The sequence below is a fragment of the Bos grunniens genome, chromosome 12, assembly GCF_055505025.1.
Source record: "Bos grunniens cultivar Pamir isolate PY7600 chromosome 12, Bosgru_T2T1.0, whole genome shotgun sequence".
NCBI lineage: Eukaryota > Metazoa > Chordata > Mammalia > Artiodactyla > Bovidae > Bos > Bos grunniens.
This window is the reverse complement of record NC_141176.1, coordinates 60,582,443-60,606,394: the sequence shown is the minus strand read 5'-3', so window position 1 is coordinate 60,606,394 and position 23,952 is coordinate 60,582,443. Positions and strand designations below refer to the sequence as shown.

Below are 23,952 nucleotides of genomic sequence, written 5' to 3'. Positions count from 1 at the left end.
GCTTGTGCTTCTTCCAGTCCAGCATTTTTCATGAAGTACTCTGCATACAAGTTAAATAAGCAGGGTGACAATATACCGCCTTGATGTACTCCTTTTCCTATTTGGACCCAGTCTGTTGTTCCATGTCTAGTTCTAACTGTTGCTTTCTGACCTGCATACAGAGTTCTCAAGAGGCAGGCTGAGTGCCAAAGAATTGATGTTTTTGAACTGTGGTGCCAGAGAAGGTTCTTGAGAATTCCTTGGACGGCAAAATATCAAACCAGTCAATCCTAAAGTAAGTCAACCCTGAATATTCACTGGAAGGACTGATGATGAAGTTGAAGCTCAAAAACTTTGGCCACCTGATGCAAAGACTCAGTGTTTTGGAAAAGACCTTGATGCTGGGAAAGATTGAGGATGAGAGGAAAATGGGATGAAAGGATTAGATGGTGGAATGGCATCATTGACTCTATGGATGTGAGTTTAAATAAACTCTTAGAGATAGTAAAGGACAGGAAGCCTGGCATGCTGCAGTTCATGGGGTTGCAAAGAGTTGGACATGACTTAGCAATTGTACAAAAAAGTTATTCCTGAGTCATGGGTCATGTATCATGGTTTTTTTCAATTTCAAAAATTTAGCTCAGAATTTTTGAATCTGGAGTCAGCTTGATTAATTAATGCAGCTTCCTTCTCCTCAAGTATAGTAGGTTAGTAACAATTGAATCTGCAAAGAATTCAGTATTTTATATAAATGAATGTAAATTTATTCCCTAGGAGATCAAAATTTTTTCTCTCATTGCAGATATTTATGGGGAAAATAGGTAACAGCCATAGTACAAATGGACTCAGAATTTAAATATAATTTTAATTAATAAAACAATATTTATATCTTGTGCAAATATTTCTCATTATGCCCTAATGTGTACACAGTATGTAAATACACAGGCAATAATTTGCTAATGCCTTTTACGAAATGGAACTTCTGTAAGTTGTTTTAAAAGGAGAACATAGGTCATATTTTGATGACATGACTTCATTATACTTTAATTAATGTTGCATAAATCATGCAAGGTTTGTAAAACAAGTTAATTTAAACCTGGAAGACAATTTTTTATACTGTGCTATAACGTTACTTACTATGAAGTTTAATTAAAACTTACAACTTCACAAGCAATAATCTGTTTAAATACATTTTATGCTGTATGGAGACGACAATGGCACCCCACTCCAGTATTCTTGCCTGGAAAATCCCATGGATGGAGGAGCCTGGTAGGCTGCAGTCCATGGGGTCGCTAAGAATCGGACCTGACTGAGCGACTTCACTTTCACTTTTCACTTTCATGCATTGGAGAATATAAGTCGTCACAAAAAGAAAGTGTTTTGCTGCTGTTTTGCTTTCTTATTCTATTCTTTTAGTGGCAAAATATAAAGAGCTTTCTAAATAGTATATTACCAAAGACTTACTCCACTATGTGCTCTTTGCTTGGTGATAGAATAATAATAGATACACATTAATAGATACTTCTCCAATTAGAAGTTACATATTTTTCAGGTTGTAAACTTCTAGTCAACTGTAGTTTTCCCCTACTGATCTAGTGTAAGGTGATCAAGAAGAGAGATCTCATAAAACTGAAATTTTATGAAGGTGCTTTTAAGATATAATCACAGTGCAGTACCAGAAAGCTAAAGAAACAATGTGATACAGTTATAGGATTAGAAAATAGTTTGTCCACTCTGCTGCCTGATAATTGTGGAAAAGCTGTGGAGTGGGGAGTCCTTAGAGAATGCAGAGGAAAGGAAACAGGAATGAGTTAAGCAGCTTGAGTAATGCTATGAGGGGAGGAATGAAATCATGGCAGTTCTTATATTGGAGAATGCAAAAGCTTTAAGCAATCAGAGTCATAATATTAGGGCCAAGAATAAAATCTGGCATCTACACTAGATCCAGTAGGTATTTGGCATATCTAAGCAGAGGTCTGTGAAATAAAATGTGCAACAGCTCGTCACATATTTTTAACAACAATAAATAAATAAATAAAATGCAAAGCTGTCAGAGAGGGCAAACAGGCCCCTGTGTGAAAGAGCGAACTAAAATTTCCAAGGAAAATTCACATGTTAAAAATTTCAGATAGATTGTTATTATGAGATATTCTTGAGGCCAGTATTCTTGTCTGATAACTGAAATAAATTATTTTTTGAGGCAAATGTGTACATTTTGCTTTACATATAGCTTTCATGTTGGCACTCACTTGCCCAAATATTTTCAAAGATTGGTACTTCCTGAAAAATAAAGTATAGTCTCTTTAACCTGTGTTTGAACCTGGTACCAGTTCACCAATTTCATATTTTAAAAAGTATTTACATTTTCTCCTTTGTGAGTCTTGAATACCAAGCGGAACCTATTAGATACAGTTTACCCAATATTCCTTACGCATTTCCTTTACAGACCATGCAGGATACTCTCCTCTTTACTTATTTTGTGTTAGCTCATCCTTCAGATCCTGTAACACTGAAAAGTCTTCCCTGATTGTTCCCAACTACAGTGGGCTCTTCTCAAAAATTCAACAGTGCTTGTCTAGGCTAGAGAAACTTGTGAGCTTTAAAATCTGCCTTATTTTAATGGTTATATTTTGTGCATCTTTTTCTGATAAAATAATAATACTGTGGTTTATCTAGTATACTGTTGTCAATTATAAAATTTAATTAGAAGATTATAGAGCACTCTCTTCCCTCCAATCTTCCCCCCATACCAACAAGGTGCCAGTATAATAATAATGGATTACAGCTGAGTTTCAAGACAGCCTTCTTCTAAGGAAAAGTGATTATGAGAAGTCCAAAGTCAAGAGCAGAGATAAAAACATTAAACACAGCTGAACTCCTATCCAGATTAACATAAATCCTCACACCAAAGGCATATTTACATTGATTCCTGGTGCTCATACAGCATGTCTAGTTTTCAACAACAATTATAAGTCACAAAAAGCAAAAAAATAAATAAAAACAAAACCTCATTCAGTTTGCAAAAACAAAGCAATTTTCAGAAATAGACATGATGAAGATATCTGAATTATTAGAGAAGCTTAAACAGCTATGATTACTATATTCAGGGCTCTGTGGAGAAAGTAGACAGTGTACAAGAGTAGTTATATACAAGCAAGTATATACAAAATAAAAATGAATCTGTGACCCCTTGTGATTCCCCTCTCCAGGAGATCTTCCTGATGGTACCTGGGTCTCCTGCATTGTGGGCAGATTCTTTACCATCTGAGCCACCAGGGAAGTCCAAGTAATGAGAGGGGAAAGATAAAAAGTTATAGAAAGAATTTTTTAAAAATTCAAAATAAAAACTCAGCTACAAAAAGGAATGCTTTCCATAAGCTCAGCAGTAGGCTTGATACAACCAAGGGAAGAATTAGTGAATATGAAGAAACCTGAATAATTTTATGCAATAGTTTATTTTATATAACATACCAACTTTATTGGTTTAATATAATTTTGTAATATTCTCTAACAGTTTTGATGCCCATATGGTACAAATTGATATATTCTTCTCTATTTCTAATAACTGTTCATTAATGGTGTTTTCTCTCTTTTCCCTCTTCATGACAAGTCTATTAATCTTTTCAAAAGAGCAACATTTAAATTTGGCTTTCTCTATTGCCCTTGCCCTCTGTATCATTAGATTATTCTGTTATCCTTATTTTACTTCTGTTTAATATACTTAGGTTTGATAGGCTTTTCATTTTCTCACTTGTAATGATGGAAGCCAAAATCATTGAATTTTAGTCTGTCTTCTTTAATATGTTCATTGAAGGCTACACATTTTTTTTTTCCTGAACACTGATTTAGCTATATCTCACAATATTTGATATATCATATCTTCCTTACCTCTCAGTTAAAATATTTTCTTGTTTCTAGTATACTCTTGTCTTAAACCCTGGGTTATTTGTGTATGCGTGTGTTAGTCGCTCTGTCACCTCTGACTCTTTGTGACCCCATGGACTATAGCCCACCAGGCTTCTCTGTTAATGGACTCTCCTGACAAGAATACTCGTGTGGGTTGCATTTCCTTCTCCAGGGGATCTTCCCAACCCAGGGACTGAACTGGAATCTATTGAATTGCAGGTGGATTCTTTACCATCTGTGCTACTAGGGAAGCTGGGTTATTTAGACATGTGTTAATTAATTTTCAAAATTTTAGAATTATTCTAGTTTTATTTTTATTATTTAATAGTACTGTTACTGTGGTCAGAGAATATGCTCAAAAATTTTAACCTTTTTGAAACTGTTTGGGATTTGATGTCCCAGGTAGCATTAGTGGTAAAGAACCTGTTTGCCAGTGTAGGAGACATAAAAGACACAGCTTTAATCCCTGGGTCAATTTGATAACTTATTGAGGCACATGAACTGTTGATTGATATTCATATACTTGTTCTTTGGTTATTGAAAGAGAGATGTGTTAAAGTCATCTATTATGGTTCATAACTTGTTTATCCTTTTAAATTGGTTACCATCACTTCACATGTAGTTAAGCAGTCATGCTAACTGTATAAAAATTAGGAGAGCTGTATTTTTCATTCTCATTATCCATTTCATGTTTCCTTTGCACAGATTCAGCATTGCCTCTGGATGAAGTTCTTTACTAAGGTATGACATGAACTTTTTCCTGAAATACCTGCAACACCACATCTGTTTTCCATTGTGTTGTTCCAGTCCTATCACTATGGCAACTGTCTCCAAGGTCAGTGCACACATATACCTTCTGACAACATTATATTGCAGCATCCCTTTTTCCTTTATAATCATGATAGACTTCTCAAAATTATCTTTTTAAAATTTTATTTTCTGGGTTTTAAAAAGCTTCAATATGACCAAGTGGTGGTCTGAAATGTCCAGTTTATTGGGATGGTTGTTAAGACCCCTAGTAAAGATATTTATCATTTAGAAATTAAAATTCTAAGTCAGCAGAGGCTAACAATAAAGAGGATGAAAATAAAGATTTTGCAAGTTTGTAGTTATGCAACGTTAACATTCCCACTTTTACTCTATAATTTGTGGACCCATATATTCTAGAAATACATGGAAGCACTAAATGAGGCTTCTCATATCAAAGTATAGACTAAATTTTATGGTCTAGCTCCTCGAAAGTTGTAAGGTTGAATTCCCAGCTGGATCTCTGAGTCTTCTGGAGACCATTCCACTCATAGTCAAATAAGCCTTTGAGATCATCCCATTGTCTGATGTTCTTTTCTATAAAATGAGTTTGTTGTTCAGAAACAAGATTGTAAGGCATGTGAAGATATTTGGGAATTTCATGAAAGCTACTACTGACCAAGATATAGTGGGCAGAGCTAGTACATCCATCTCCAGGATAAGTGTTTATTTCAGTAAAGATAAATTGTCATATACATCAGTATGGACACAACTCAACATAACTGAATGTCCACTATTTTTATATGGATGGTGTATCAGGCATAGAACCTCAGTCTCAGGGACTTGGCCACTCTGCTTTGCACTACAATATACAGCCCATCACTGCCTAGTGTCAATATAATATGTAGAATTACCTTTAAATCAGGCTCAATGCTTTGCTATTCAATAATCTGAAATGGTCAATAAATAACCCACAGGCCATTAATGTGAGTAGAGGAAAATGTGGTGGTTCATCCAAGAGAATTTTCCCTGTAGCTCAGATGGTAAAGAATCTGTCTGCAATGCAGGAGACCTGGATTCAATCCCTGGGTCAGGAAGATCCTCTGGAGAAGGAATAACAATCCACTCCAGTATTCTTGCCTTGAGAGTCCCATGGACAGAGGAGCCTGGCAGGCTACAGTTCATGGGGTTGCAAACAGTTGGACACAACTGAGTGACTAACACTGCTACTGCTATCCAAGAGGAGGTATACTGGGAAATGAGTCACCAGCTCATACAGTTATTTATGCGTTTAACAGTTATTTATGTGTTTATGCTCATACAGTTATTCAGAGCCTGTTGAAGCTGATCTTCACTTTCCCAACTTTCATTTGATGAATACTGCTGCCCCAGAAAAATTGGGAAGAGGTAAATCAGATAACACTCAATTTATGACAAACATTTTAGTAGTTACAGTCATTAATACTTGTCCCAAGTTCAAGATATTCAAACTGTTAGGTCTCAGTAGCGATCCAGGATCTGTTTCCATGAAAAATGCTATCTGAAGTGTGCATGGATTTGCTCCAAAACCCTACATGCATGCCCTGCTCTTCTATTAGTGCTTGACATATTTCCCGTATATTATCTTGATCTGTGGGAAGATAATTCAAGCAGTCACAAAGGCAAAGTTGCAATGCTCCTTGCCCCATGGCAGAGACCAGTTAGAGAAACTCATTTTCTGTTAACTGAAAGCTAGGAAGCTTCTAGCAGTCTGACATCTTTTTTCAGGAATAGGTGCCAGCAGCACCCCTAAGACTGCATTACCACATTCCATGGGATCCGAGTATCCCTTTTCTAATTCTGATTAGATGATCAAATTTTTACATTCAAGCAGACCACATAATCAACATTAGGTTCACATTTTATCAATAGTTATCTCCTGTAATTTTGCTGGTTACTCATCTTTATTTATTTCCATTAAACTAAAACAAAGGATTTTTATTCTAGAAATTGACTTTCAGAATAATCTAGAAGGTTGAAAATGGGTGCTACTTTGACCTTTCAGGGTTGATTCAAAATATAAAATAAAACAAAGAATTGAAAACAAAAGATTCACAACCAAGAGGACTGCTACTACTCTTGCTGCCAGCTTCCTGTTCATAGTCACACGTTCATAGTCAGTTAACTGCCACCAAGAGGAACCTGTCTTGATGAGGACACTCACTGGTGGCAACAGAAACACACCTCAAGTTCTAGGGTCAGCTTCCGTGAAAGGCAACAATTCTAATGATAATGCGTTCCAGTACACATACCAGTGCCTTCTAGGCAGGTTTGTACAAAGTTCCTTTTTAACAATTTTTTTTTTTGGTAGGGGGAGATTGTACTTAAGATAGTTTCTCTCTATATCAAGTCATATGTAGAAACTAAGGCACTACGTTTTTATGGAAAAAATGTGAGAAGAATAGCTTATTGGAATTTTAAAATGTGTATAAAAGGGATTCTTTGACTCTACTTATAAAGGTGGGATGTACAGGCATTCTGCTTTCTATTAATATGAAAGTGCTGGGGAGGGGCTTACAACTCCGTCTGAGCCTGAATTACTTAAGGAAGTAGTCATGTGATGAGCAAAAGCCTGAGTTATCATGTCCAATAAACATTCACATATTTCCCAGTGGGTGTTCTAGAAACTGTGTTAAATGAAATTGTTCATGCAGAACTGCAAAATATTTTTTTGCCTTCTTGAGTTATCAGTTCAGTTCAATTAAGTTGCTCAGTCATGTCTGACTCTTTGTGACCCCATGAACTGCAGCACACCAGGCTTCCCTGTCCTTCACCAACTCCTGGAGCCTGCTCAAACTCTTGTCCATTGAGTCAGTGATGCCATCCAACCATTTCATCCTCTGTCGTCCCTTTCTCCTCCTGCCTTCAATCTTTCCCAGCATCAGGGTCTTTTCCAATGAGTCAGTTCTTTGCATCTTTACTTTGCAGTAAAGTTCTCTGCAATGAGTCAGTTCTTTACTTTGGCCAAAGTATTGGAGCTTCAGCTTCTGCATCAGTCCTTCCAATGAATACTCAGGGTTGATTTCCTTTATGCTTGATTGGCTGGATCTCCTTGCAGTTCAAGGGACTCTCAAAGTCCTCTCCAGCACCACAGTTCAAAAGCATCAATTCTTTGGTGCTCACCTTTCTTTATAGTCCAAATCTCACATCCATAGATGACTATTGTAAATCCATAGCTTTGATTATATGGACAGTTGTTGGCAAAGTGATGTCTCTGCTTTTTAATATGCTATCTAGGTTGGTCATAGCTTTTCTTCCAAGGAGCAAGCATCTTTTAATTTCATGACTGCACTCACCGTCTGCAGTGATTTTGGAGCCCAAGAAAATAGAAAAATATCTTTACCTAAATGCCTTGCACTAATCTTTTCAAGGGGCTTCTCTGGTGGCTCAGAAGTTAAAGCATCTGCCTGGAATGTGGGAGACCCAGGTTCGATCCCTGGCTTGGGAAGATCCCCTGGAGAAGGCAATGGCAACCCACTCCAGTACTCTTGCCTGGAGAATCCCATGGAGGGAGGAACCTGGTAGGCTACAGTCCATGGGGTCGCAAAGAGTTGGACACGACTGAGTGACTTCACTCACTCACTCACTCACTCACTCCCTGGTGGCTCAAATGGTAAAGAATTTACCTGCAATGTGGGAGAACTGGGTTTGATCCCTGGCTTGGCAAGATCCCCTGGAGGAGGGTATGGCAACCCACTCCAGTATTCTTGCCGGGATAATCCCATGGACAGAGAAGGCTGGCAGGCTACAGTCCATGGAGTTGCAAAGATTTGGACACAAGTGAGTGACTAAGCACGTAGCATAACTTTACAAGGAGCGAATCAGGCAGGACTTAATTTTTCTAAGGCCACAAAGGATGCTGGCCACTCTGTAGAGATTCTTAGTTGTTTTCAATCAGCTGTGGTTAAATAGAGAGCATACTATATTGCCCACTTTAGCTCTATTAATTTCCCTAGAGTATGGGACTTCTTGCCCAATTGCTTGACCCAATAGGAAAGATGCATTTGACCACCATTTATGTGTTGGTTACTTGTGTATATCAGTGAGAACACAGTAAGATCCCGATTGGTAGGGATTGCATACAAACAGTGCCTTAAAAAAAAAAAAAAAATATATATATATATATATACACATAGTGGATTTCACTTTAATTTTTGGTTTTCCAATTTTCAATCAAACCAGGGAAATCTTCCACAATAGATACACTATAGTTTGATTCCTTAACCTCTCATGAGAAATGATTTCATAGAAACACAAAGAAAATATTTCTAGTGTTCTAATAAAAAATAAGCTGTTTTTAAACTATTGTAACTTAAGCTTGAAGCTTAGGTACTTCTCAATAAGTGCAGCAAAGATGGAAGTTCTATATAGAAGTCAACAACAGTTGGAAAAAAGAAAAGAAAATAACCTATAAATCAGGAAAGAACAGTTTTGCTAATTTAGAATTTAAGTGTGATGTACTTGTTTCCTCTGTTCTTTTAAGTGATTTACATTAATCCATGAATGGCTGATGTGCTATTTTTTAGCCTTAATTTTAGAGAATTGACACTGCAGATCATTGACTTGCATGAAAACTTGCCAAACTGGTGGCACTCATGATAATATCTTAAGATTTAGTTCTCATTATGATAAAAGGATATTCTACATTTTTCAAGCCATATACAAATGAAAGTTGAAAGTGCTAATTGCTCACAACTGGATAATGTGTTTCCTATAATTTGTTAGATGGCTAATATAAAACAGGTTCTCTAGTATGTTACATACTATAAAATCTATTAATCTTAATTTATACAAATGTCTTAATTTTAAGTTTTAATTTATAGTGTCAGTTTTCTTTGTTTAACTTTCTCCATGATAAAGAAATACACCATTATCATTTCTTTTTGGTATTGTATCTAGATCTAAAGGTTCATGAAAATATCAAACTCATGCTTTTGTTATGAGTAAAGCATGTGTGTGCTTTACTCCAGTCAACTGACTTACACTAGGTAATTTCTGATTTTTAGAGAACTGAGTAGAAATAAAGTAGAACTTTTAGATATCAATTTTATATTCATAAATTCAACAAAAATATGACTTCTGAAAATAGGAAAACAAATGATTATTTCTAAATAAAATTTTATACCTATGGCTGATACATGTTGATGTTTGGCAGAAACCAAAACTATTCTGTAAAGCAATTATCCTTCAATTAAGAAAATAAATATATTTAAAATTAAAAAAAGAAAGTAAATTTTTTTAATGTTCATTTGAACTAATATAAATTCCTATAGTTTTTTTGCTTAAAATGCATGTTCAATTTTACACTCTCTCAGTTAAAACTTTGTTCTTGATCATACATTCTTAATATTAGAGTCTTATGTTTAGAGGACTGTTCTGACAGGAGAAGGATAAGAAAGAAAGAAAAAATAAGGATAGAGAAAATGAGAGATAGGCAGGAAGCGAGTCAGAATTCCATATTCCCATTGACTCTCCTGTGTTACATTACAGTGTCTGATGCATGCCCTGCTTCCATGTCTAGAAAAAACGTTTTATAATTACTATAAAATGCATTAGCCTCTTTGAACTAGTTTTTGGCTATTTGCAACCTAAAGAATTTGGAGAAGGTGATGGCACCCCACTCCAGTACTCTTGCCTAGAAAATCCCATGGATGGAGGAGCCTGGTAGGCTGCAGTCCATGGGGTCGCGAAGATTCAGACACGACTGAGTGACTTCACTTTCACTTTTCACTTTCATGCATTGGAGAAGGAAATGGCAACACACTCCAGTGTTCTTGCCTGGAGAATCCCAGGGACGGGGAAGCCTGGTGGGCTGCCGTCTATGGCGTTGCACAGAGTCAGACACGACTGAAGCGACTTAGCAGCAGCAGCAGCAACCTAAAGAATTAGAATATGTGTATAATAAGCACTCAAATAATTATTTATATCTGATTTTTGAAATGTCAGCAATATGTGAGAGGACTAGGCAAATGTACTTATGATATGTTACTTATATTCAAAGAGTTCCTATGGGTAAAACTCCAGAAGGAGAAAGAGATGAACCAAAGACAGCATGTATTAGAATACAGAAAAAGTTGAGATGTATTAGCACAAATAGAAAGCTATTGAAGCAAACTTAAGCCCAGTAGTATTTTCCATATGACCTGGGAAGCAGCAAATTCTGTATAAGAACCAAGGAATGAAGAAGATGCTGTATTTGTCTCCTGAGCTGACCTTTCCTAAATGTGGCTTTACTCTGAAATGAATTTCATTATTTCTCCTGGTGTAAATGGCAAGTTCTTATTAAATTATCAACTTTATTATTTACTGAGAAGACAGTATTACCTCCAAAATAAAGTATATAAGAGGAAAAAAAAAAAAAAAAGAAACAGTGGCCCTTTTATTGTGTGTGTGCTCAGTCATGCTTGACTCTTTGCCACCCTATGGACTGTAGCCTGTCAGCCTCCTTTGGCCGTCAGGCTCCTCTGTCCATGGGACTTTTCAGGCAGAAATACTGGAGTGGGTTGCCATTTCCTTATCCAGGGTATCTTCACAACCCAGGCATTGAACCTGTATCTCCTGTGTCTTCTGAATTGCAGGCAGATTCTTTCCCTGTGGAGCCATGAGGGAAGCCTTTCTTTTTTTAAAAAAACCCTTCCTAGGGCTTCCCTGGTGGCTCAAATGGTAAAGAATCTGCCTATAAAGCAGGAGACCCGGGTTTGATCCCTGGTTCAGAAGATTCCAGAGAAGGGCATGGCAACCCACTCCAGTATTTTTGCCTGGAGAATCCCATGGACAGAGGAGCCTGGATGGCTACAATCCATGGGGCCACAAAGAATCAGACACGACTAAGTAACTAACACAGGGTAAGTTAACTCTCTGTGCTTCACTGATCCTGAATTTTCTTACAGAATTAAAAAAAAAAAAAGTCTTTCACACCTATCATTTATCTTCCACTTAAACTTTTAGACTAATGCATGAAGTCAGTCTCAATTAGAGACAGCCATTTTTGTGAGGATATTTTATTGCAGTGGTCCACAAGGCCTTACTGATTAGTAGAGCAAGACAGGAAATGAAACCATAATATAAGAGACTCAGCAGCAAGAGAACATACATTTGATAAAGCATCAATACAAGCTGGAATATATTTACCTTTTTTGGAAAGACTTTCTTGAATTAACATACCTCCAAATAAAGAAATGAATTGGTTAAGAAAAAGTTTAAAATGATTCAGTCAATAATCTCTACTATAGGATCTAAGATAATTTTATAATAATTGACATGATACTCTGAATAAAGAGAATGTTTTAAAATCAGGGTTAGTATCATGTTTTGGGGTCTTCCTTGATGGCTCAGGAGGTAAAGAATCTGCCTGCAAGGCAGGAGACAAAGGAGATGAGGGTTTGATCCCTGTGTTGGGAAGATCCCCTGGAGAAGGAAATGGCAACCCAGTCCAGTATTCTTGACTGGGAAATCACATGGACAGAGGAGCCTTGCGGGCTGCAGTCCATGGGTTGCAAAGAGTTGGGCATGACTGAGCACACATGCACACACACATACACATTTTAAAAGCAGTGTCCACTGATACGATAGATGATAATGTTCGTCTTTCATCTTGGGAAAGATGTTTTTCCTTCAACAAGTCAAAGACTGAATATTGTTCCATCTTACTTTGGGAGCCTAAAGTTTAGAAAAATAGCCACCTTTTGTGCCTAATTTAAAAGTACCTGTGTTCTGCTACTGCTGTTGCTAAGTCGCTTCAGTTGTGTCTGACTCTGTGCTACCCCATGGACAGCAGCCCACCAGGCTCCTCCATTCCTGGGATTCTCTAGGCAAGAATACTGGAGTGGGTTGCCATATTGAACAACAAATGTCTTCTGTTTTGTTAGTTATTCTAACTTCAGTGAGCATACATCTACATACACACATGATCTTTGGGTATCAGAATGTCCGAATTTAAACATTTTTAGCAGGAAATTCTGCTTAGTGAATTGAGACACTATGGTGGCTGTCAGAGGTTCAAATACACATTTCTGAAGCTGTCATAGTTTTGGGCACCTTCCAAAGGCATTAACTTTATGAAAGAAAGTGACTTTATCTGTTTTAAGTATATAATGCATTTTTTTTGTTACACTAATATTTTCATTTTGGAAAATATACGTCTACTTTTGGATATAAAATAAGATATTCTTTGCAGTAAACATGCTAAGTAACTGCCTAAGATTAAAAAACATTCTGAAAAAGATAAATGTCAAATGTTCTAAATTTATTGTTAACCACTTTATCCTCTTTATGCAAATTTTAAAGGTTTTATTAAAATTTACTAAAATGGCATAGTAATATTCTCATCACTTTTAAAGTAAAAATAATTTATAAATTAATGGCATTTAAACTTTTTTTGTATTTTATAGTATTAAAGGAAAATATAAAGTGCAAACAAGTGAAATGCAATTTTTTGTTACATACAAGAATGAAAATCTTTTACCTATCCTGACAATTATTGTTAGCCACTGCAGTATATCTATAAAGTCACTGCCAATACTGAATTATTAAATATTGAACCATTGCTCACAGAAGAAATACAGTTAGGCTCCTGCCAGCTTCTGGTCACATTTTCATAGACTAATCAATATAGAACTTTTTTTTTCCCTATCTGTTACATAACCTTTTAAAATGTGTATTTTTGTTTAATGATGACTTATTTAATATATTACGTTGATTCATAGAAATTAAATTCACAACCAACAGCACAAAAATTCATACATGAATGAAGTTTGTCTAACATATATTTTTCCATATCACCCATCACAGTCTTAAGAACAGCAGCTCTTCAGCAGCTGCACTTGGGGGTCATTTTAAGAAGCAAACCACCAACAAAATCCACAAAATGAGAAAAACGTCATATGCTAAATAGACCATGAACAGTGTGCTTGTTTACAGAATCCCGGCTGCAAGAAGAAGGAGGAACACCTCCTTGCTCAGCCTCTTCTGGGAAGGCGGTCACTGAGTAGCTCCAATATTTTGCACTGCCTTTGACCTCAAGTAACCACCCTAAGGGAAGAACCCTGAGTATGCTAGAGGTAACAAAGAAACTTTAGCAAGCAAGTGATTTCTAAGTACAGAACCCACAAACAGTGAAGATCGGATGTATGCTGCTAAAGTACATTAAGAACACAGACTATAAAGACAAGAAAATATTTTTTATCAACTCCAGCTTTATTTATCAATATAAAATTTCAAACTATGTATCCAAAAGGTCTTGTTGAATTAAGAATGAAGATGTTTAAAAATGCATAGTTTCCACTGCGGCATGTTTATACTCTGTGGTTGGGTTAAGCCAAGTGCATACATTCTTCAACTCAAGGAAGATAGTGACATGACATATTTGTGTGTGTGCATGCGTGCATACTAAGTCACTTCAGTTGTGTCTGACTTTTTGCGACCCTATGAACTGTAGTCTGCCCGGCTCCTCTGTCCATGGGATTCTCCAGGCAAGAATAGTAGAGTGGGTTGCCATGCCCTTCTCCAGGGGATTTTCCTGACCCAGAGATCAAACCAGTCTCTTTCATCTCCTACACTGGCAGGCGGGTTCTTTACTAGTGCCACCAGTGGCACCTGCGAAGCCTAACATAGTATAGGGAAGCAAAACTTGCCATCCCAAACATCTCTGCGACATGTGGATTTTTCCAACTGTGAAAGTCAAGGTCGACAAGTTTCTCCTTGAAATTCTGACCTTCCCTCTAACTGTCCAAAACAATGTAGATAGAAAGCCTGTTCCCAGCACAGAGTTATCATCAGAAATATCTGAAACAATATGGGCTAGGTTAGGTAGAGGAAATTCTGCAGAGACTAGAGATCAGTTTACACTGTTTCCATTGTCTCTGCGTGACCCAGCAGACATTTATTTACCAAATATTTGCATTCTCTCTCCATGGGAACTGCCTTCCTCCCTTTCAAAGTCCCAAATCACTACCCCCAATATCCTGTTTTGTCTTCTGCGGAAGATAATCTTTAAGGTGAAGGTTTTGGCCATTTTGGTGAGTTTTTGTTCTCTTGGGTCTCTCCCGTGTCTATATGTTATTAAATTTTTGTCTGATTTTTTTTTCCTGTTAATCTGTCTCATGTCAATTTTATTTCTTAGAACAGCCAGAAGATCCTAAAAGGGTAGAAGAAAAGTTATTCTCCCCCAGACAGGAGGTATCTGAGAAAACCTGAGAGGACAGAGAAGAAGAGTCTCCTTTAAATGGAAGAAGGGGTGGTCTATATTAAAGGAATATTCAAGAAGTGTAAATTTAATTTACATCTTAAAATATTAAGAGATAGGTATTATAGTCACATGAAATTGAAGGTAATACAGTCAGATGAAATAGCAAAGCAAACAATTGGTGACTAATTCTTGGTGGAATGTATCGTGTACTGGATGGAAAACTGGTATAGCAGGCTTGAAAACAATTTGAAAGTATAAATAATAAGAGCTGGAATTCCTAATTAATATCTATATGTCAATTAGAAATATGAGTTAAAAATGCATCTCAAACCTTTCAACATCTATCTAACCCACAGTTTCTTCCTCCTCAATAGTTCAGCACCTTCTCATCTTTCACAGAAACAATTTAAAATTCCCTCTAATTTAAAGCCTTGCTTCCACTCTTTTCCCTCTCATATATTTTTATTATTGAAATATACCACATATGATTCACACTTTTACAATGCACAGTCCAGTGAGTTTTAGAAAACACAAAGCTGGCCAACTATCAGCACTTTCTAATTCTAGAATGTTGTCATCACCCCAAAATGAAAATCTGTGTCCATTAGCAGGCATTCTCTAACTCTCCTACCCTTCAGTTTCTGCCAAGATAATATGTTTTCTGTCTCCATAAATTGGCCTATTAGAACATCTCATGTAAATGGAATCATATGATATGTGGCCTTTCATGTCTGGCTTCTTTTGAGCTCAGTTCATGCTGTAGTGAATATCAGTAATTCAATCTGTTTGACTACTGCACAGTAATCAATTTCAAGGGGATATCCCATGTTGTTCATTCATCACTTAGTGCACATTTAGGTTGTTTTCTCTTTTTGGCTATTATGAATAACACAACTCTAAACATTAGTAAACACGTTTGTTTGAGGACATAGGTTTTCTATTCTATTGGGTAAATACCTAAGAAGAGAATCGTTGAGTAATATAATATCTCTATGTTTAAATTTTGAGAAACTTCTGCATTTGTGACTTTCAGTTTACCAAAGTGGTAAACAGGTAAGGATCTGAGGCAGCACCTTCATTCCACAATGTTAACCTGCTCGTGACATGAAGCTTCCTTGGAGACTATTTCAGTGGTTAAGTGTAAGCTGTGTTTCATTGCAGCTACCACAAAACTGCTGAAAGACTGCATGGTTGATTTTATAAAGGGCTTGGTTTAGTCAGCCCTGCAGTGCTGAAAGCATGCTTGTTTCTGTAACTGACTACATTGGCTGCCTACCATACTAGGAGGATAAGACTACTGTTTTGTACCTAAACAGGTATGTTACAATGTCAAAATATTCCTAGACACAGAGATGAGATTGAGTGCGTTATTTTTCTATATGCCTTGTTGGATAGAAATTTGCTTATTATGGATACATTCTTTTCTAATCATTCAGTTTGTGTTGCTCTTCATCAGCGATTCCAAAAGAATATTCTTTGCGGGGAGGATACTTTAAGTCTTTTAAGAACTTTTTATTTTGATACTGTTATGTGTTGCCTGAATTTTAGTGTAATACTTTATTCTTTAAAATCTTTATGATCAATGTATTTGGTCTTTTGCATTTAACAGTTCCACAATATGTATGATCAAATCTATACATCACTTATTTAATAATCAAATTGCTAAAAATTTAAATTCATATTTAATAAATCTGTCAAGATTTTAATGTTGGTTCACTAGGCATAAATTTAGCCTTTCACACCTCTTTTAAATATAAAACTGGAAAGAAATAACATTTTATAACATTTTATAACATTACTTTGTCAAAAGATCTCTTATTTCAGGTTCAGTTCAGTTCAGTCACTCAGTCATGTCCAATTATTTGTGACACCATGAACCGCAGCATTCCAGGCCTCCCTGTCCACCAACTCCCGGAGTTCACCCAAACCGATGTCCATTGAGTCTGTGATGCCATCCAACCATCTCATCCTCTGTCATCCCCTTCTCCTCCTGTCCTCAATCATTCCCAGCATCAGGGTTTTTTCAGTGAGTCAACTCTGCATCAGGTGGCCAAAGTATTGGAGTTGCAGCTTCAACATTAGTCCTTCCAATGAACACCCAGGACTGATTTCCTTTAGGATGGATTGGTTGGATCTCCTTGCAGTCCAAGGGACTCTCAAGAGTCTTCTCCAACACCACAGTTCGAAAGCATCAATTCTTTGGCACTCAGATTTCTTTATAGTCCAACTCTCACATCCATACATGACCACTGGAAAAACCATAGCCTTGGCTAGATGGACCTTTGTTGACAAAATAATGTCTCTGCTTTTTAATATGCTGTCTAGGTTGGTCATAACTTTCCTTCCAAGGAGTAAGCATCTTTTAATTTCATGGCTGCAATCACCATCTGCAGTGATTTTGGAGCCCAGAAAAATAAAGTCTGACACTGTTTCCATTATTTCCACATCTATTTGCCATGAAGGGATGGGACCGGATGCCATGATCTTCATTTTCTGAATGTTGAGTTTTAAGCCAACTTTTTCACTCTCCTTTTTCACCTTCATCAAGAGGCTCTTTAGTTCTTCTTCACTTTCTGCCATAAGGGTGGTGTCACCTGCATATCTGAGGTTATTGATATTCTCCTGGCAATCTTGATTCCAGCCTGTGCTTCCTTCAGCCCAGCATTTCTCATGATGTACTCTGCATATAAGTTAAATAAGCAGGGTAACAATATACAGCCTTGATGTACTCCTTTTCCTATTTGGGACCAGTCTGTTGTTCCATGTCCAGTTCTAACTGCTGCTTTCTGACCAGCATACAGGTTTCTCACGAGGCAGGTCAGGTAGTCTGGTATTCCCATCTCTTAGTCTGGATAGTTGACAGATAGAAAACATAGTGACTAATTAGTTATCTATTCAATGTGTCTCAACACTGAGAAATAATGGTTATAAAACTATCATCTCTAGGCTTCAAGGTAGCCCTTCTTATCAACATTACTAATTCTGGTACTGCTGCTGCTAAGTCACTTCAGTTGTGTCCGACTCTGTGCAACCGCATAGACGGCAGCCCACCAGGCTCCTCTGTCCATGGGATTCTCCAGGCAAGAACACTGGAGTGGGTTACTAGGACCCTGAAAACTACCTTTTCCCTTCTCAATGGTTTTCTGTAAGTTTCTGTCAATAGTATCAGAGGTGCGTACTCTTCCCACCTGCATCAGGTGAATTAGTAAGCTCTTCTTTCATGTAGCTACAGCTGGTCCAGCAGTGGTTAGCTCCAGTTTCCAAATTCTTTACATATTCACAAAACCAGCTTCACTGGCTTCTTTCAAGGGACCCACAGCAGCCAATCTGTGCCCTCTCCTTCACTGTTTGAGTTCCATCTCTGCAGGCTCCTCCTCTGAGCTTCCAAGATCACCCCTCTAGCTGGACTATGCCTCCTCTGCAGAGTTCTACTTCTCTGGGGCCCTACCTCGAAACTTTAGATTCTGATAACCACATGTCCTTCTCATTTTCAGCTTAGGGTGAGAGACACTCTCTGTACTTATTATTTCTCTGATAGTTTAGTATCTCCATTTTGCTTTTATAATTCTCCAAGTCCTTCTATTTACCCTATTTTCTATATTAAATACTCTTCATTAAAATAAATCCAATGTGAAAAAAATTAATTATGTAGAACTGTCCTATGTATTGTAGGATATTATAATTTTTGTTATCCCTATAAGGTAATTTCCTTACCACTACCAATACACAGAGATAACCAAAACAGTCCCACACAATCTAAATCTTTCTTCCAGGGGCTTAGATAGAATCACATAATGGTTCAGAGGAAGAAGCAGAAGAGTAGACAGATTTAAGGAAGAATTTAGAGGTTTCTGCCATCAGCCACTAAGTATTATAAAGGTGTGTCAATTCCTGAGAAAGATAATTTAGAATAAGAAATATACTTAAAAAAGGGGAAAATGGTAAACTTTTTAGACGCTGTAATATCCATGGAAAAATTTCAAATGCTGACAACATTTAAATATGTAGTTACAGAAGTCAGAAGTAAGGTCCTCACTGTTAGAAAACATTTAGAATCTGTTGGCATAAAATTAACAGTCAAGCCTTAGGAATACATGCAATCCTCAAGAAAGATCATTAGATAATAAAAGATAGACCTACATTAAGGGAAACATTCATGAATCAGGTAGAGGAGAATTCATCAAGAAAGTTGGAACTTGAAGCCAGAGAGAGAGAGCCAAAACAGACAAAATAAAAACATGTTTAAAAATCTAAGAAAAGAATGTTTAAAGGAGTAAATGATCAAAAGATGTCAAATACTGCTAAGAAATCAAGTAAAATGTAAAAGTTAATCCTTTGGTAGCCTAGAGGGAGCAATTAAAGGGTTGTTTAGTTTGAGTGACTGGACTTGGAGGAGCTGGAAGAGCAACTAGAGGAAATTCAGAAATGAATAGTACAACAATAATAAAGGGTGTTTATGGAAATGGCAACCCACTCCAGTACTCTTGCCTGGAAAATTCCATGGATGGAGGCGCCTGGTAGGCTACAGTCCATGGGATTGCAAAAAGTCGGACACAACTGAGCAATTTCACTGACTGATGCTTTGTTACTATGGCCAACCTCTCTGAATCTGTGAAGTGGTTCAGACATCTTAAATCTTAAAAAGTTGTCTTTCATAACATGAATTGTTATAGTAGATCCAGGATAAATAAGCTGGGATAAAGATTCTCATGACCAATATTCCCAAACACTCTATAATAATCTTCTCACAAAAAAAGATATTAAAAAAATATAAAATTTAAAACAGCAAAAATATGGGCTCTTTAACAACCTAGAGTGATGGGAAGAGGTAGAAGGTGTGAGGGAGGTTCAAGAGAGAGGGGACATATGCATTTCTATGACTGATTCACATTGATGTATGGCAGAAACCAACAAAATATTGTAAAGTAATTATCTTTCAATTAAAAATAAATAAACAAATACATTTTTAAAACTTTAATAAACAATAAAAGTGAAGAAATAAAAAAAGCTACAGTGAAAAAAGTATACTTTTTCAAATATTATATTAAAACTATTGAAAGTTTAATATTCAATTTTCATATCATTGGTGTGGGTGTATTCACGATGAATAGTTTTACTTTAAATATAACTGTAAAAAATAAATAAATATAACACTAATGTTACTAATGATTACAACAGAAAAATTGTACAGCTTGAAATGTAAAGTGAAGTCACTGACATTCATTTAAGTGCATTTTTTTTTATAGTACTGCCTGTAATAAAAATAAAGATGAAATTTTCAATAGACATGCTCCAATAAATATCAGTGAAATTACCTCATAAAAGTTTGCAGAGTGTCTATGACCAAATGTGTGGGTGTAAATTATTCCAGATAATTTTAAAGCTTTAATTACAACTTTGAGATAAGTTATTCTTTCAAAGGAAATATCTCTTGCTCTTTTTAATAGTTTATTTAGATCTAGAAAATATCTTAGATTTTAACGTAATCTAGATCATGACTCCACAATTTAATTTGGCAAAAATATTGCAATGATTCATATACAGAAGGAGTTAAATAATGACTGGATTATAACCACAACTTTTTATGCATTTATATACTGAGACTAGCAGTGTTACCAAAAATGTAACAAAAATGGAGTTGAGTCTTAGACATGTCTGAAATGGGATTATTCTTTTTCTTTTATATTTATAGAGACAGATAATTACTTGGTTCTATATGAAATTCATTTCTTCATCAGAGACTGAATGTTGCTGTTTATATATTCTTATTGGACAGAATATTGCTCCATCTGAATGTAAATATGGACAGAGTTATTAGTAAAGTGTTCAGAAGAAAATTTCTTTTGTTTGTAGCCCTTCTGAATCTGAATAGAAAAGTAGAGTTGATATGATTAAAGCCACACTATTTTCCAAAGTAAGAACTAAAGAGCCTCTTGATGAAAGTGAAAGAGGAGAGTGAAAAAGTTGGCTTAAAACTCAACGTTCAGAAAACAAAGATCATGGCATCTGGCCCCATCACTTCATGGTAAATAGATGGGGAAACAGTGACAGATTTTATTTGGGGGGGCTCACTGCAAGTGGTGACTGCAGCCATGAAATTAAAAGACTCTTGCTCCTTGGAAGAAAAGTTATGACCAACCCAGACTGCGTATTTAAAAGCTGAGACATTACTTTGCCACAAAGGTCCATTTAGTCAAAGCTATGGTTTTTCCAGTAGTCGTGTATGGACGTGAGAATTGGACTATTACAAAAGCTGAGCACTGAAGAATTGATGGTTTTGAACTATGGTGGTGGAGAAGACTCTTGAGAGTCCTTTGACTGCAAGGAGATCCAACTAGTCCATCCTAAAGGAAATCACTCCTGAATATTTATTGGAAGGACTGATGCTGAAGCTGAAACTCCAATACTTTGGCCTCCTGATGCAAAGAACTGACTCATTTGAAAATACCCTGATGCTGGGAAAGATTGAAGGCAGGAGGATAAGGGGACAACAGAGGATGAGCTGGTTGGATGGAATCACTGACTCAGTGGACATCAATTTGAGTAAACTTGGGGTGTTGATGAAGGACAGGGAGGCCTGGGGTGCTGCAGTCCAAGGGGTTGTGAAGAGTCAGAAATGACTGAAAGACTGAACTGTACTGACCGATTTTCTAAAGTAAAAATAACTTTATCTGCCCATGTTGCTATATCAAAAATCAATTCATTAGAAGCACTATAATGATGCAGAAGAGTTTAGATGATATATTGTATTACCATATGATAAGAAATTTTTTTCCTGTTTTTAAAATACTGTATAACTAGAAATCAGATGAGATCATTCTTCCAGAACACTTTTTTTAAGAACGCATTTTGTATTAAGTAGATATTGTCACCCTGCTTATTTAATATATATGCAGAGCACATCATGTGAAATGCCAGATTGGATGAACCATAAGCTGAAATCAAGATTGCTGGGAGAAATATCAACAGTGTCAGATATGCAGATGATACAACTATAAAGGCAGAAAGTGAAAAGGAAATAAAGAGCCTATTTATGAGGATAAAAGAGAAGAGTGAGAAAGCTGGGTTGAAACTCAACATTAAAAAAAAAAAAAACTAAGATCATGGCATCCAGTCCCAACATTTTATGCAAATAGGTGGGGAAAAAGTGGAAGCAGTGACAGATTTTATTTTCTTGGCCTCCAAAATCACTGTAGATAGTGACTGCATCCATGAAATTAGAAACACTTACTTGTTCCTTGGAAGAAAAGCTATGACAAACCTAGACATAATATTAAAAAGCAGAGCCATCACTTTTCCAACAAAGGTTCATACAGTCAAAACTATGATTTTTCCAGTAGTCATGTATGGATGTGAGAGGTGCATCATGAAGAAGACTGAGTGCTGGAGAGCCAATGATTTTGAATTATAGTGCTGGAAAAGACACTTGAGAGTCCCTTGGACTGCAAGGAGATCAAACCAGTCAATCCTAAAGGAAACCAACCCTGAATATTTGTTGGAAGGGTTGATACTGAGGCTGACTCTCCAATACTTTGGCTACCTAATGCAAAGAGCAACTCATGGGAAAATATACTTATGCTGGGAAGTATTGAAGGCAAATATTGAAAGAGAAGGGGGATGGCAGAGGAAAAAATGGTTAGATAGTACGCACATGAATTTGAGCAAACTCCCGGGAGATAGTGAAGGACTGGGAAACCTGGTGTACTGCAGTCCATGGTGTCCTAAAGAGTCAGACACAACTTAGCAACTAAAGAACAAAAGCAAAAAATGTAAATAGCAAAGAGTATGTTCAATGAAAATATGGTCATTATTCCTGGAAATGTGTAGTTAGGAAGGAATATGCATAATATGGTATATTTGAAAGAGTAAATGAGATGTTTATAAAGTGAAATGAGAGGCTTGAGGAATGAGCATGCCTAACTTAATAAGCAATATGGGCTTCCCAGATGGTTCAGTGTAAAGAATTGCCTGCAATACCGGAGACACAAGTTTGATTCCTGGGCCAGGAAGATCCCCTGGAGAAGGAAATGGCAACCCACTGCAGTATTCTTGCCTGGGACATCCCAAGGACTAAGGAGGCTGTCAGGCTATAGTCCATGGGGTCCCAGAGAATCAGTCATGATTAAGTAACTGAATATCACCACTACCACCAATAAGCAATGTAGAATTTAGGTAAAAACTGAAGGGCATATTTTTCTGATAAAACTAAAGAATATTTTCCTGATAATATTATGAGCTTCCTGATAATATGCATTTGAATAAGACCAGCAATAATAAATAAAATTGATTAGTATGTGTGAAAATACATAGGATCAGGCTTCAAATGTTTTGAGAAATTTTCACAATTTCAAAAATTGGCTTCTCTTTACTTATTTAACAGTAAGAAGTGAGATCAAGAGGAGGGCATGAGTTATTACCAAAAATAAGTGAAAACATGCAGTAATATGTTGAGAAGGGAAGCCAGAACAAAAGGAAAATATTCAGATGGAGTTACATTTTTAGAAGACAAATATGAGGTGTATCTGCAAACAGAAATCAATAATGTGGGACCTTGGAACACCAGGTTGAGAAATTAAACCTATTGTTTTTGTTCAGTTTTAATAAGGTATTGGTTCAGGTTGAAATCAGAAATATGACATGGCAAAGAGGAGTTTTAGAATTAATCCAGTGATGACTGAGAAAATAGATTCTATTGCTATTTACAACAAAGGATAATTAAAATATTGATGCCCATGGACTATGAACACTGTGTGGAACAGAAAAGATTAACAAGTAAAAATTGAGTGCATTAAATTTGGAAGTCAATACTGAGAAGCCTTACTAGCTTTTTCATGCATGGGCTCGATAATTGTATACTCAGAGATTGTCAAAGAGCAAATAGGTTAAGAAATTTTAGAAAGAATAGACAGTTGCTTCAAGGGTAATTTTCTAGGAGAGTTGTCAAAATAAATAAGAAAATCATAATCCCACACAAAAAAAACATGTTTGTTTCCTTGGCACATAGATGATATATAAACAATGAAATAGCTACATGTATCTGTCATTCCTGACTGATAACTCGTTCCACTTACTTGACACCTACTCACATCTTAGGT

At 36.4% G+C, this 23,952-nt stretch overlaps 1 long non-coding RNA gene across 5 annotated transcripts in view; it reads right to left on the bottom strand.

Annotated features, from left to right (window-relative positions):
- Positions 1-23,952, bottom strand: part of LOC147361816 (uncharacterized) — a 429,777-nt gene that overhangs the window by 209,766 nt on the left and 196,059 nt on the right. For 2 of the 5 annotated variants that reach the window (XR_015137660.1, XR_015137665.1), the window contains one exon: positions 17,401-17,705. The exons of the other annotated variants lie outside the window; for them this stretch is intronic. This is a non-coding gene — a long non-coding RNA (uncharacterized LOC147361816). Of the gene's footprint in view, positions 1-17,400; positions 17,706-23,952 lie in introns of those variants that run through there. 5 annotated transcript variants of the gene reach the window in all.